This window comes from Canis lupus, chromosome 24 (assembly GCF_011100685.1).
Source record: "Canis lupus familiaris isolate Mischka breed German Shepherd chromosome 24, alternate assembly UU_Cfam_GSD_1.0, whole genome shotgun sequence".
Lineage (NCBI taxonomy): Eukaryota > Metazoa > Chordata > Mammalia > Carnivora > Canidae > Canis > Canis lupus.
Genome location: NC_049245.1, coordinates 8,203,030 through 8,216,543, shown reverse-complemented (window position 1 = coordinate 8,216,543; position 13,514 = coordinate 8,203,030). Strand labels below are relative to the sequence as shown.

The following is a 13,514-nucleotide window of genomic DNA, read 5'->3' as shown; positions in this document are numbered from 1 at the left end:
TTCTGGAAGCTTGCATGGGGGGATGGTATTGGCTTTGGAAGTTGGAAAAAAAAAAAAAAAAAACAGAGAAGAAATTGGATACCTAAAAAAAAATTTGGACATCATTATAGCAATAAGAAATGATAGACTGCACTAGGGCAACAGCCAGTGGGAAAGGGTTAGGAGGAAATTTAAGTAAGAAATATGTGGAAGAAAATTCCACAGGACTTAACAATTGATTGGATATAGTGCTTCAGAGAGTAGGGGATGGTAAATTTTTGGATTTGGGTCACCAGGAAGTCGTTGGTTCTGTCATGCATAAAGGGAAATGACAATGGATAAGAGAGTATATCACAACAGAAAATCTATGACCTACTCAGAAGCAGAGAATTTGGGAAGCATTTATTTATAAAGGAATTGCTTCTGAATATTTGAGTATGGGGGCTACAAGGAATAGTGCAGTAACTGGGCCTTAGAACTGATTTATGTGCTAAACCTGAATGGACAAGGGACAAAACAAACTAACAAAAAACCCAGTTACCTGAATCCTGAGAGAGAGTCCTGTAGAGACAGCTATATTGCAGTAAGTGACTTCTAGTTAAAGGGAATGCACAGCCCTAGGCAACTTTCTAGGAAAGGAACAAAGAGAATAATTACCTTGATCTCCCTCTTAATCCCTGCAATCTCTGTTGCTGAAGCCTGCTGGAGGCCCAGGGGCAAGGGAGTTCAATTGATATGGTCTGTGTCATCCACTTCCTGGGGCACAGAATAGGGTGGGCAAACAGATGGAGGTGTGGCAATGCTTTCAGATCGTGTGAACTGTGGAACTGAGCCTGGGTAGGTCTAGAAGAGCTATTAGCACAAAGGTGTATGCACACACAAGGATGCATGCACACACTCACATAGATACAATGACAGGCAAATCCAGATCTTGGAGAATGGGTTCATTTAGAGCATATGTCTTAACTTTGGCACTATTGACATTTTGGGCCAGATAATTATTTGTTTGAGGGGGATGTCCTATGAATTATAGGGTGTCTATTTAGCAGCATCCCTGGCCTCTTTGCACCAGATACTAGGAGCACCCGTTCCCCTAAATTTTTACAATGAAAAATGTCTCCAGACATCGCCAAATGTCATATAGCAGTAGGTGGGAGGAGGTCGGGGAGCAAAATCACCCTCAGGTAAGAACCACCAAGTTAGCGGAATTAGCAGTTTGAGAGAAGAAACGGATACTTAGGGAGAGTGTTCTGAAAACTTGACAGAAAATGATCAGAGTATTGCCAACCATGGAAATGCCATAGAAAATTCCACGTGGGGACTAGATTCTGTTGAGAGGCAGAAAGAATCTAATAGGCTGTGATGGGCAGGTGGTGCATGGGGACAGCCTGTGTGTCTCTAATTTGGCAGCAGAGAGGAGAGAGGGGAGAATGACATCTTCATCAGATGGCTTTAGGATCTCTTTGGAGATGGAGAGAACTGAACATCCTGCTTGGCCAAGAGGAGGACAGCAGTGAAAGAGGGTGCTCAGAGATATAGTGAGCACCAATACTGTCTTAAGGGCTTGAATGTGCTAGGATGTTTGACCCTCAGACCACTCCTGGAGGTCTGACCACATCTGCTGAGTCCCTTGTGCTGAGTGAGGCAACATTCACCGGCTCTAGGGATTTGGATATGGAGGCACTATTTTCAGTCCAACCCAACTGGTTTCTCAATTTTCATCTAAATGAATGGAAGGTGTCTTAACCTAGAGGTTAAGGACATAGTCTTTATTGCTTGGGTTCAAATGCTAGCATTACCACTTCCAGCTCTGTGTCCTCGAGGCAGTTATTTAACATCTCTGTACTTTTGCTTCCTCGTCTGAGAAATCAGGATACTAGTATTCTCATGCTAGTTTGGAGGATTAAGGAAATCAATGTAGGTATAGTGTGCGAAATATAATGCTGACCCTAGCTGAGTATTCAATAAGTATAATCAATTATTTTTATTCTCAATTATTTTATCCAAACACATTTTCATTAAAGTGTTTAATTAGAAGAGTGCTATCCATTTGATTAGTTATTAAGCTGTTTCTCTAAAAGCAGAGGCCATGTGCTCATTCTAGCTGATATTATAAGGAAATGGAAAAATCAGGTTTATATCAATATAGTTCCCCTGGGTAAATATAGATAATTACTTTCAAATTAGCCCAAGGTCAGAATTGGCATTATTTACAGATGTATAGTCTAGGAAGAAGCCTGCTGTATCTTTCTTTTAGAAGAAAAAAAAAAAAGTAATAATAGCCTTCCCTACCCAGCACAAAGCAAACAACAGAACTTTGGACAAATCTTCACCAGGCATAATACATCAGGTCAAGCTCTTTTTAACATGCCAAATGAAAAAAAAAAAAAATCACTATAGCACCCAATTTGTTTTTTTCATTTTATGCTATTTTCCTTTGGCTTCTATACTTCATGACCTTTATATATGTATGCTAGTGGGTAATATATAAGAGCAAGAGTTCTGAAATTTAAAAAGAGAAAGAGATGCCAATACAAATACACACATACAGACAATTAGTGTCTAGAATGACCTGAAGACCAAACAGGACAAACTGGAATAGTTGGTTACCCTAGGTGTGTCCTTGGGCCAGTCACATATTCTCTACACCTCAGCTTCCTCAACTGGAAACTGGTGATTGTGATACCCATATTGTAGGATGTTGTGAGAAGCAAAAGAGATAATGGATGTAAAGGTGCCTGACTATTCCTAGCACACTGTAAGTGACGATGTGTAAGAATGGAGATGATAATGGTAGTGGGATCATAGTGTGAATAAAAAGGAGGAAGAGTGGAAAACACTGGAATAGCCTAATCTAGGGAGAAAAAAAAAAAAAGAAAATCATTAATTTTTCTATTTAAAGTATAGCTAAAGGCTAATTTTGTATCCTTTTAAATTTATTTTCTTTTTTTTTTAAATTTTACCATTTCATTTATTGGTGTTCAATTTGCCAACATAGAGAATAACACCCAGTGCTCATCCCGTCAAGTGGCCCCCTCAGTACCCATCACCTATTCACTCCCAGCCCCTGCCCTCCTCCCTTTCCACCACCCCTAGTTCGTTTCCCAGAGTTAGGAGACTTTATGTTCTGTCTCCCTTTCTGATATTTCCCACACATTTCTTCTCCCTTCCCTTATATTCCTTTTCACTATTATTTATATTACCCAAATGAATGAGAACATATAATGTTTGTCCTTCTCTGATTGACTAATTTCACTCAGCATAATACCCTCCAGTTCCATCCACGTTGAAGCAAATGGTGGGTATTTGTCGTTTCTAATAGCTGAGTAATATTCCATTGTATACATAAACCACATCTTCTTTATCCATTCATCTTTTGATGGACACCGAGGCTCCTTCCACAGTTTGGCTATTGTGGACATTGCTGCTAGAAACATCGGGGTGCAGGTGTCCCGGTGTTTCACTGCATCTGTATCTTTGGGGTAAATCCCCAGCAGTGCGATTGCTGGGTCGTAGGGCAGGTCTATTTTTAACTCTTTGAGGAACCTCCACAGTTTTCCAGAGTGGCTGCACCAGTTCACATTCCCACCAACAGTGTAAGAGGGTTCCCTTTTCTCCACATCCTCTCCAACATTTGTGGTTTCCTGCCTTGTTAATTTTCCCCATTCTCACTGGTGTGAGGTGGTATCTCATTGTGGTTTTGATTTGTATTTCCCTGATGGCAAGTGATGCAGAGCATTTCCTCATGTGCTTGTTGGCCATGTCTATGTCTTCCTCTGTGAGATTTCTGTTCATGTCTTTTGCCCAATTCATGATTGGAAGGTTTGTTTCTTTGCTGTTGAGTTTAATAAGTTCTTTATAGATCTTGGAAACTAGCCCTTTATCTGATATGTCATTTGCAAATATCTTCTCCCATTCTGTAGGTTGTCTTTTAGTTTTGTTGACTGTATCCTTTGCTGTGCAAAAGCTTCTTATCTTGATGAAGTCCCAATAATTCATTTTTTGCTTTTGTTTCTTTTGCCTTCATGGATGTATCTTGAAAGAAGTTGCTGTGGCCAAGTTCAAAAAGGGTGTTGCCTGTGTTCTCCTCTAGGATTTTGATGGACTCTTGTCTCACATTTAGATCTTTCATCCATTTTGAGTTTATCTTTGTGTATGGTGCAAGGGAATGGTCTAGTTTCATTCTTCTGCATGTGGATGTCCAATTTTCCCAGCATCATTTATTGAAGAGACTGTCTTTCTTCCAGTGGATAGTCTTTCCTCCTTTATCGAATATTAGTTGACCATAAAGTTCAGGGTCCACTTCTGGGTTCTCTGTTCTGTTCCATTGATCTATGTGTCGGTTTTTGTGCCAGTACCACACTGTCTTGAGGACCACAGCTTTGTAGTACAACCTGAAATCTGGCATTGTGATGCCCCCAGCTATGGTTTTCTTTTTTTAAAATTCCCCTGGCTATTCGGGGTCTTTTCTGATTCCACACAAATCTTAAAGTAATTTGTTCTAACTCTCTGAAGAAAGTCCATGGTATTTTGATAGGGATTGCATTAAACGTGTAAATTGCCCTGGGTAACATCGACATTTTCACAATATTAACTCTGCCAATCCATGAGCATGGAATATTTTTCCATCTCTTTGTGTCTTCCTCAATTTCTTTCAGAAGTGTTCTATAGTTTTTAGGGTATAGATCCTTTACCTCTTTGGTTAGGTTTATTCCTAGATATCTTATGCTTTTGGGTGCAATTGTAAATGGGATTGACTCCTTAATTTCTCTTTCTTCAGTCTCATTGTTAGTGTATAGAAATGCCACTGACTTCTGGGTATTGATTTTGTATCCTGCCACGCTACCAAATTGCTATATGAGTTCTAGCAATCTTGGGGTGGAGACTTTTGGGTTTTCTATGTAGAGTATCATGTCATTGGTGAAGAGGGAGAGTTTGACTTCTTCTTTGCCGATTTGAATGCCTTTAATGTCTTTTTGTTGTCTGATTGCTGAGGCTAGGACTTCCAGTACTATGTTGAATAGCAGTGGTGAGAGTGGACATCCCTGTCTTATTCCTGATCTTAGGGGAAAGGCTCCCAGTGCTTCCCCATTGAGAATGATATTTGCTGTGGGCTTTTCATAGATGGCTTTTAAGATGTTGAGGAATGTTCCCTCTATCCCTACACTCTGAAGAGTTTTGATCAGGAATGGATGCTGTATTTTGTCAAATGCTTTCTCTGCATCTAATGAGAGGATCATAGGGTTCTTGGTTTTTCTCTTGCTGATATGATGAATCTACATTGATTGTTTTACGAGTGTTGAACCAGCCTTTTGTCCCGGGAATGAGTCCTACTTGGTCATGGTGAATAATTTTCTTAATGTGCTGTTGGATCCTATTGGCTAGTATCTTGTTGAGAATTTTTGCATCCATGTTCATCAGGGATATTGGTCTATAATTCTCCTTTTTGGTGGGGTCTTTGTCTGGTTTTGGAATTACGGTGATGCTGGCCTCATAGAACGAATTTGGTAGTACTCCATCTCTTTCTATCTTTCCAAACAGCTTTAGTAGAATAGGTATGGTTTCTTCTTTAAACATTTGATACAATTCCCCTGGGAAGCCATCTGGCCCTGGACTTTTGTGTCTTGGGAGGTTTTTGATGACTGCTTCAATTTCCTCCCTGGTTATTGGCCTGTTCAGGTTTTCTATTTCTTCCTGTTCCAGTTTTGGTAGTTTGTGGCTTTCCAGGAATGCGTCCATTTCTTCTAGATTGCCTAATTTATTGGCGTATAGCTGTTCATAATATGTTTTTAAAATCGTTTGTATTTCCTTGGTGTTGGTAGTGATCTCTCCTTTCTCATTCATGATTTTATTAATTTGAGTCTTCTCTCTCTTCTTTTTAATAAGGCTGGCTAATGGTTTATCTATCTTATTAATTCTTTCAAAGAACCAATTCCTGGTTCTGTTGATCTGTTCCACAGTTCTTCTGGTCTCGATTTCGTTGAGTTCTGCTCGAATCTTTATGAACTCTCTTCTTCTGCTGGGTATAGGATCTATTTGCGATTTTTTCTCTAGCTCCTTTATGTGTAAGGTTAGCTTTTGCTTTTGAGTTCTTTCCAGTTTTTGAATGGATGCTGTATTGCGATGTTATTTCCCCCTTAGGACTGCTTTTGCTGTGTCCCAAAGATTTTGAACGGTTGTATCATCATTCTCATTAGTTTCCATGAATCTTTTTCATTCTTCCTTAATTTCCTGGTTGACCCTTTCATCTTTTAGCAGGATGGTCCTTAACCTCCACGTGTTTGAGGTCCTTCCAAACTTCTTGTTGTGATTTATTTCTAATTTCAAGGCATTATGGTCTGAGAATATGCAGGGGACGATCCCAATCTTTTGGTATCGGTTCAGACCCGATTTGTGACCCAGTATGTGGTTGCTCTGGAGAAAGTTCCATGTGCACTTGAGAAGAATGGGTATTCAGTTGTTTGGATGTAAAGTTCTGTAGATATCTGTGAAATCCATCTGGTCCAGTGTATCATTTAAAGGTCTCGTTTCTTTGGAGATGTTGTGCTTAGAAGACCTATCGAGTGTAGAAAGCGCTAGATTGAAGTCACCAAGTATAAGTGTATTATTATCTAAGTATATCTTAACTTTGGTTATTAATTGATTGATATATTTGGCAGCTCCCACATTCGGCGCATATATATTGAGGATTGTTAAGTCCTCTTGTTGGATAGATCCTTTAAGTATGATATAGTGTCCCTCTTCATCTCTCACTACAGTCTTCAGGGTAAATTTTAGTTTATCTGATATAAGGATGGCTACCCCTGCTTTCTTTTGAGGACCATTTGAATGGTAAATGGTTCTCCAACCTTTAATTTTCAGGCTGTAGGTGTCCTTCTGTCTAAAATGAGTCTCTTGTAGACAGCAAATAGATGGGTCCTGCTTTTTTATCCAGTCTGACACCCTGCGCCTTTTGATGGGGTCATTAAGCCCACTCATGTTCAGAATTACTGTTGAAAGATATGAGTTTAGTGTCATCATGATATCTATTCAGTCCTTTTTTTTTGTGGATTGTTCCACTGAACTTCTTCTTAAAGGGGAATTTTAAGAGTCCCCCTTAAAATTTCTTGCAGAGCTGGTTTGGAGGTCACATATTCTTTTAGTTCCTGCCTGTCTTGGAAGCTCTTTATCTCTCCTTCCATTTTGAATGAGCGCCTTGCTGGATAATGTATTCTTGGCTGCATGTTCTTCTCATTTAGGACCCTGAATATATCCTGCCAGCCCTTTCTGGCCTACCAGGTGTCTGTGGAGAGGTCTGCTGTTTATCCTAATACTCCTCCCCATAAAAGTCAGTGATTTCTTGTCTCTTGCTGCTTTAAGGATCTTCTCTTTATCTTTGGAATTTGCAAGCTTCACTATTAAATGTTGAGGTGTTGAACGGTTTTTTATTGATTTTAGGGGGGGATCTCTCTATTTCCTGGATCTGAATGCCTGTTTCCCTTCCCAGATTAGGAAAGTTTTCAGCTAGGATTTGTTCAAATACATATTCTGGCCCTCTGTCCCTTTCGGCGCCCTGGGGAACCCCAATTAAACGTAGGTTTTTCTTCCTCAGGCTGTCATTTATTTCCCTTAATCTATCCTCATGGTCTTTTAATTGTTTGTCTCTTTTTTCCTCAGTTTCCCTCTTTGCTATCAACTTGTCTTCTAGGTCACTCACTCGTTCTTCCACCTCGTTAACCCTGGTTGTTAGGACTTCTAGTTTGGATTGCATCTCATTCAATTGATTTTTAATTTCTGCCTGATTAGCTCTAAATTCTGCAGTCATGAAGTCTCTTGAGTCCTTTATGCTTTTTTCTAGAGCCACCAGTAGCTGTATAATAGTGCTTCTGAATTGGCTTTCTGACATTGAATTGTAATCCAGATTTTGTAACTCTGTGGGAGAGAGGACTGTTTCTGATTCTTTCTTTTGAGGTGAGTTTTTCCTTCTAGTCATTTTGCTCAGTGCAGAGTGGCCAAAAACAAGTTGTATTGGGAAAAGGAGAAAAAGAGAGGAGAGAAAGAAGGAAAGAAAAAAAAAAAAAAAGGAAGAAAAAAAGAAAAAAGAGAAGAAAAAGAGAAAGAAAAAGAAAGGAAAAAAGGGGGTGGGGGAAGCAAACAAATCAAAAAGCAAACAAAACAAAACAAAAACAAAGCAACAACAACAACAACAACAAAAAATACGGGGGAGTATCCTCTGATTCCGTATACTGTAAGTCCCTTGACTTGCCCTGGAACTTGTCCGTCTAGCTGGTCTTCTGGGGGAGGGGCCTGTTGTGCTGATTCTCAGGTGTGAGCACTTGGGGGAGCTGCTGTGCCCCTGCCTGGTGCAGGGCTCAGTGGGGGTTGTTTACCCCGTGAGGCCCCAGGAGGAACAGCCCCAGTGGCGGCGGCAGCTCTGGAGCCCTGGAGTCAGCCCCCGCAGTGACTCCGGAGCTCTCCGTCTGCAGGGCCTGGATGCTCCAGGGCGGGCCGCTGATCTGCTCAGCTCGGGACAGGAGCGTCCTCGCTGTCCTAGGCCCTCCCGGCCTCTGCCTGTCCCGGGGGAGGCCGGATCCTGGGCTGTGTTCCGGCGCCCTCTGCTCCGGAGCCTGCGCTGGTGGATTCGCGCTCCCGCCCCGCAGCCCCCTCCGCGGAGCCGCCCCCGAGCCCCCCGAGCTGCTCCCGCCCCGCAGCTCCCTCCGCGGAGTCTCCTCCGACCCCCCCCCCCCCCCCCCCAGCTGCTCTGGGTCCCACCATGTGCGCTGCAGCCCTTAGGGAGCTCGGCGCACTCTCCTGGGCGCGCAGTTGCTCTGTTACTGTCCCAGGGAGCCCGAGGGCATCCTCGCCCTCCTGGGTCCTGCTCCACCTCCCTGCGAGCCCCTTTCTGCCCGGGAAGGTCGGTGCAGCTCCTGCTCCTCCGGGACGGGGCTCTCCTGTCCTGGGGACACTCGGCCCGGCCTCAGCCCGGCTCCTCGCGGGGCCCCTCCCCCTTGGAGGCCTTTTGTTTTTTTATTTCTTTTTCCCCGTCTTCCTACCTTGATAGAAGCGCGAACTCTTCTCACTGTAGCATTCCAGCTGGTCTCTCTTTAAATCTCAGGCCGAATTCGTAGATTTTCAGGATGATTTGAAGATTATCTAGGTAATGTGGTGGGGACAGGTGACTTGGGGACCCTACTCTTCTGCCATCTTGCCCCTCCTCCTTAAATTTATTTTCAAATAACACCAATATAATGGTATTATAGGAAGAAAACACCATTTGAAAGTGTATTATCTTATGTGAAGCAAACTTTCAAAGCTCATTCTTGCCTATGTTCACATTCAAGTCTCAGATTCTTTCCTAGTGCATGCTCAGAGATAGACTGATGTGGAGCCAACTTTCCACATTGTGATTAAGTCAACCAAAGTAGAGGAGCTGTAACTAGAACCCAGTGGACTTGATTTTTCCCTCATGCTTCCATCATTTTAAAGAAGAACCTAAGATCAGTTAAGAGAGAGGATTCACATGCAGCATATTTGATTTTGAGAGGTTTTTCCTTTTCCCACAGAAATAAAAAGATAAAAGCATGTATAATACATATCCATTCAGTACTAAATAATTCTACATTAGAACACAAGTACTTTGAGATTTCTCTTGAAGTGGCTCACGTGTCCCTATCACAGAAGTAAGCTATCCCCCTTTCTCTTCCTAAGGTGGCAAATTCAACCATATTTATCGTGTTATCAGAAACCACTAAGGAGTCACAAACCATTACTTCAACAGGCAATGGCCAGGGTAATTAAGTCTTTTATCCTTTCTGGCTTCTCTAGTGTGCTATTATCAGTCACTGGGCTCCATACATATTTGTTGGTCATCAGCCGCCGTCTAGCTATATAATCTTGAAAAGGTCATTCACATTCTCCATATTTTTTATTTTTCCCCACACAAAAGAGGAAGGAGGACACAAATGCTCCCAGGCATCCATTTCACCTCCAGAACCCAATGCCACAGTTCAGCAAAAGTTTAACAGCCTCAGCCTGGTGAACATGTGAAAGTATGTGAGAAAAGAAAAAGGTTCCAGCTCTGCCAACTCTTTTTCTTTCTCTGGTTACATAAAAACTGCCTAAGTGGCTCAGGGTTTTCAAAGGATGGCATCACTATTTATTTTTTAATGAACACAAGATTATGGGACAATTTGTGAAAACATTTATTTCTAACTATTCTTCGGGGATTGATCTAGAATAGAATGTGCCTGTGGGCAAATATTGTCTGAAAATGAACAAGAATGCCCTGTTAACGGATTTTTAGGAAGAGCATAGTTTAAATTGCTTATTCAAAGAAGTCTACCTCCTGATACTTTGAGTTTCAGGGAAAAAGAAATGTTTTTTTGGTAAGTTATATGAATTCCGTTCTGTTTTGACATAAATGTCAATGTTTGACTGGAGGGTTTTTTGTTTTGTTTTGTTTTGTTTTCCTTTACAAATGCCAGTCTGGGAGGTCACCTAGTTCATTTGCTTAATGAGAAAACTTAAGTTGTCATTTTTATCATTTGCTCTCATATGGGAGATCTTTCAAAGAGAAGCTAATCATTCTGATAAAACAGAAGAATATGAACTTTGAAACGAGACAAAACAGATTTTGGTTTGCCACTAAATAATTAAATGAGTGGTGCTGGTGTGTTCTTAAACCCCTCAGAACCTCACATCCCCATCTGTAAAGTGGGGATGGTAATACCTTCTCTTCCGGACAGTTACAACACATCCAATATGTGCACTGGCCCCTGCCACGTGACAATAATAATAATAGCTAATATTTATTGAGTGCTTATAGATGCTAGGTACCTTTCTAAACATTCTCAGTATATTACCTTATATAATCCTCACAACAGCCCTGTAGATGGGCACAACCATTAATCTCATTATATAATGAAGAAACAGGGGCAAAGAGAACTTATATAATTGGCTAAGGTCAAGTAATGACTAAACAGTAGGACCAGATTTCATGTCCCTGTAGTCTTTTGCTCTAATGACACTACACTATCTTGTACCTGGGTAGATTCTTAGGAATTGGTCATCATTTCTGTTGACTGGATAATGTACATAAAGCACCAATGTCTTTCTGTTTCCCTCTCTCACTCACCCAGGACAATTAAGCCTTGAGCAAGTCATGTCTATTCTACTTCCCTCTACTTCTACCTCTCCTTCTGTCTAATTTACTTTATATCTACTGTCTTCACCCTAATGTGAGCCATTGTTCTCTCTTCTTCCAGGCTAGAGCAGAAGCCTCCTCCCACCAGCCTCCTCAGCCTTGTGGGTTCCCTTGCCTCTCCTCCAGAGTATGTAGTCAGAGGGATCCTTGAAAAACAGAAGTGCATATGTGTACGTGACTCCCACCTAATTTTAATGTCTGGGTCAGCTTCCAATTACCCATGGCTCTTAGGAAAAATACAACGGTCCCATCATGGCCTGCACTAAGTTGAGCCAAGTGAGCTAACATCTCCAGCCTCATCAGTAGGGCTCTTCCTTCACTTGCTGCTCCAGATATACTCCTGGAAACAGTAATCCTCTTCCTCTTCTCTTCTCCATCAACCTAGGTAATTTTTGCTTTTTCTTCATCTCAGCTCCAACTTCCCTCAAAGGAAGTTGATTAGTATGATTCTAATTGTATGTATATGTACATAAATGTATGTGCATGCATATATATGTGTATGTGGTTGAACAAATAAAGGTCTTCAAGTAGTGGTAGGTAGTGGTGATACTGACAGTCTGAATGGTATTCTGTTAGTAGTAATGACACCCTTCTTAGGGAGATATGACTTGGGATATGCAGAATTCATGTAAGTCGTTGGAATGGACCAGTATTACTGATCTTTGGAAGCCAGCCTGGTTGTTAATGCACAGCCCACAGGCCTGATCTCCATTCAGGAGGATTCCCTCCTGCTATTAATATTAAGGACAGATACTAGGCCACATAAGTCAGCTGCTGCTTAAAAGGACTGGAAACTCAAATACCTACTCAAGCACAATAGCTCTCTCCATTGAAAAGGCTGTGTGGAAAAAAAAAAAAAAAGGCTGTGTGATTGCTTTGTTTTCTTTCCCCTTAAAGCATATGATTTCAATATACCCCCTTTGGGTTTTAGAGATGCTTTGGAGTTTAATTTTAATACAATTTCATGTGTATATTGTAACACTGCTGTTTGGAGGGTAGGAGGACACAGTGGGTCTGTTAGGATGGGCCCCAGGATGAGCTTGAGCACACAGCTAGCCATAGAATGATTAGTACCAAAGGGGAATAGTTTTTGTTTTGTAGTGTTTCTGGTTAATTTTTGTTTTGTCTTTTTGTTTGTTTACTGAAACTCAGAGATCACTTTCCTTTGGCTGATAGGCGAAGCCAAGAATATCCCAAGTAATAAAGATATGCTTAGTTACCTCTGTGGCTTGGAAGGTCCCTTTCACTTTTTATTTCTCTCCTTTTTTTAGTGGCTTGTAATCAACTGCTACTTTTTTTTTTTAAGATTTTATTTATTTATTCATGAGACACACAGAGAGAGAGAGAGAGGCAGGGACACAATCAGAGAGAGAAGCAGGCTCCATGCAGGTAGTCCAATGTGGGACTTGATCCTGGAACTCTGGGATCACATCCTGAGCTGAAGGCAGAGGCCCAACCACTGAGCCATCCAGGTGTCCCTCAACTGCTACTTTAATGAGAAAAAGAACAATTCACATTACATCTATATTGAAGAATCTGCTAGATGGGCAGGGTTGAGCACATTGTTCAGGTGAATATGATAAATAATAATAAGTAATTAGTACAGATTTGATGTATCTAAAGGAATCTAAAAGCTATAGGGCAGGGGAAAGGCGATTTTGGAGCAGAGAAAAATTGCTTTGATATGACAGTAATGAGCCAAGAACATGAGAAGGAAATCCTGCAGTAATAGGTTTGTGGGCACTGTGTTGGGTTCAAGTCTTGAGAGGCATTCAGTTAGAGAGGAGTAAATATAGTGAAGGAACATGAGGTTTTTGTTTGTACACCACTTACTATGCTCCACTCCTCCCTCCAAGCTTTTTGTTTTAATGATCAGATTGTGTTGATACTAAAGGCCAGATAAGAGTAAAAAAGAAATGGCAATTCAGGATTCTGAGATCCTTTCATCATCTATGGAAATAAGTCACCTTTAAAGACAGCAGTGTGACACTACCAATCATCTGGCATTATCTAACACATGACACTTCACTCAATTGCATTTTGAGCTCTTAGGTAATTCAGTCACATTTTCACCTCAGGATGCCACAGCAAACACTAGTTCTGAACTTTGCCTATTGAGCTACATTTTCCTCCAAAATACCCTTTTGAATTTTCTATTGATGTCTTCACTACTGGCATATAGAGGAAGAGAATTCACTCTAATAAGTGTCTCTGATTTCTAGAGTGATCATTTGTCTCCTCTATTTGCCTTTCTTGGACTTGAGCAGTGGAGTGTGTGTAGGAAGCTCTGCATCCACTTAGCAAGACTTTTAGGTCCCAACAGCAGAGGACTGCTTGTTGGGGTCACTCATAA

General features: G+C 41.2%; 1 protein-coding gene and 1 long non-coding RNA gene across 9 annotated transcripts in view; both read left to right on the top strand.

The window, feature by feature from the left end:
• MACROD2 (mono-ADP ribosylhydrolase 2) overlaps positions 1-13,514 on the top strand; it is a 2,007,046-nt gene that overhangs the window by 918,580 nt on the left and 1,074,952 nt on the right. The gene's annotated exons all lie outside the window — the stretch shown is intronic.
• The window catches only part of LOC102151160, a 59,097-nt gene that overhangs the window by 2,076 nt on the left and 43,507 nt on the right, over positions 1-13,514 (top strand). For all 5 annotated transcript variants that reach the window (XR_005377551.1, XR_005377549.1, XR_005377548.1 and 2 more), the window contains exon 2: positions 11,223-11,546. This is a non-coding gene — a long non-coding RNA (uncharacterized LOC102151160). The remainder of the gene's footprint in view (positions 1-11,222; positions 11,547-13,514) is intronic.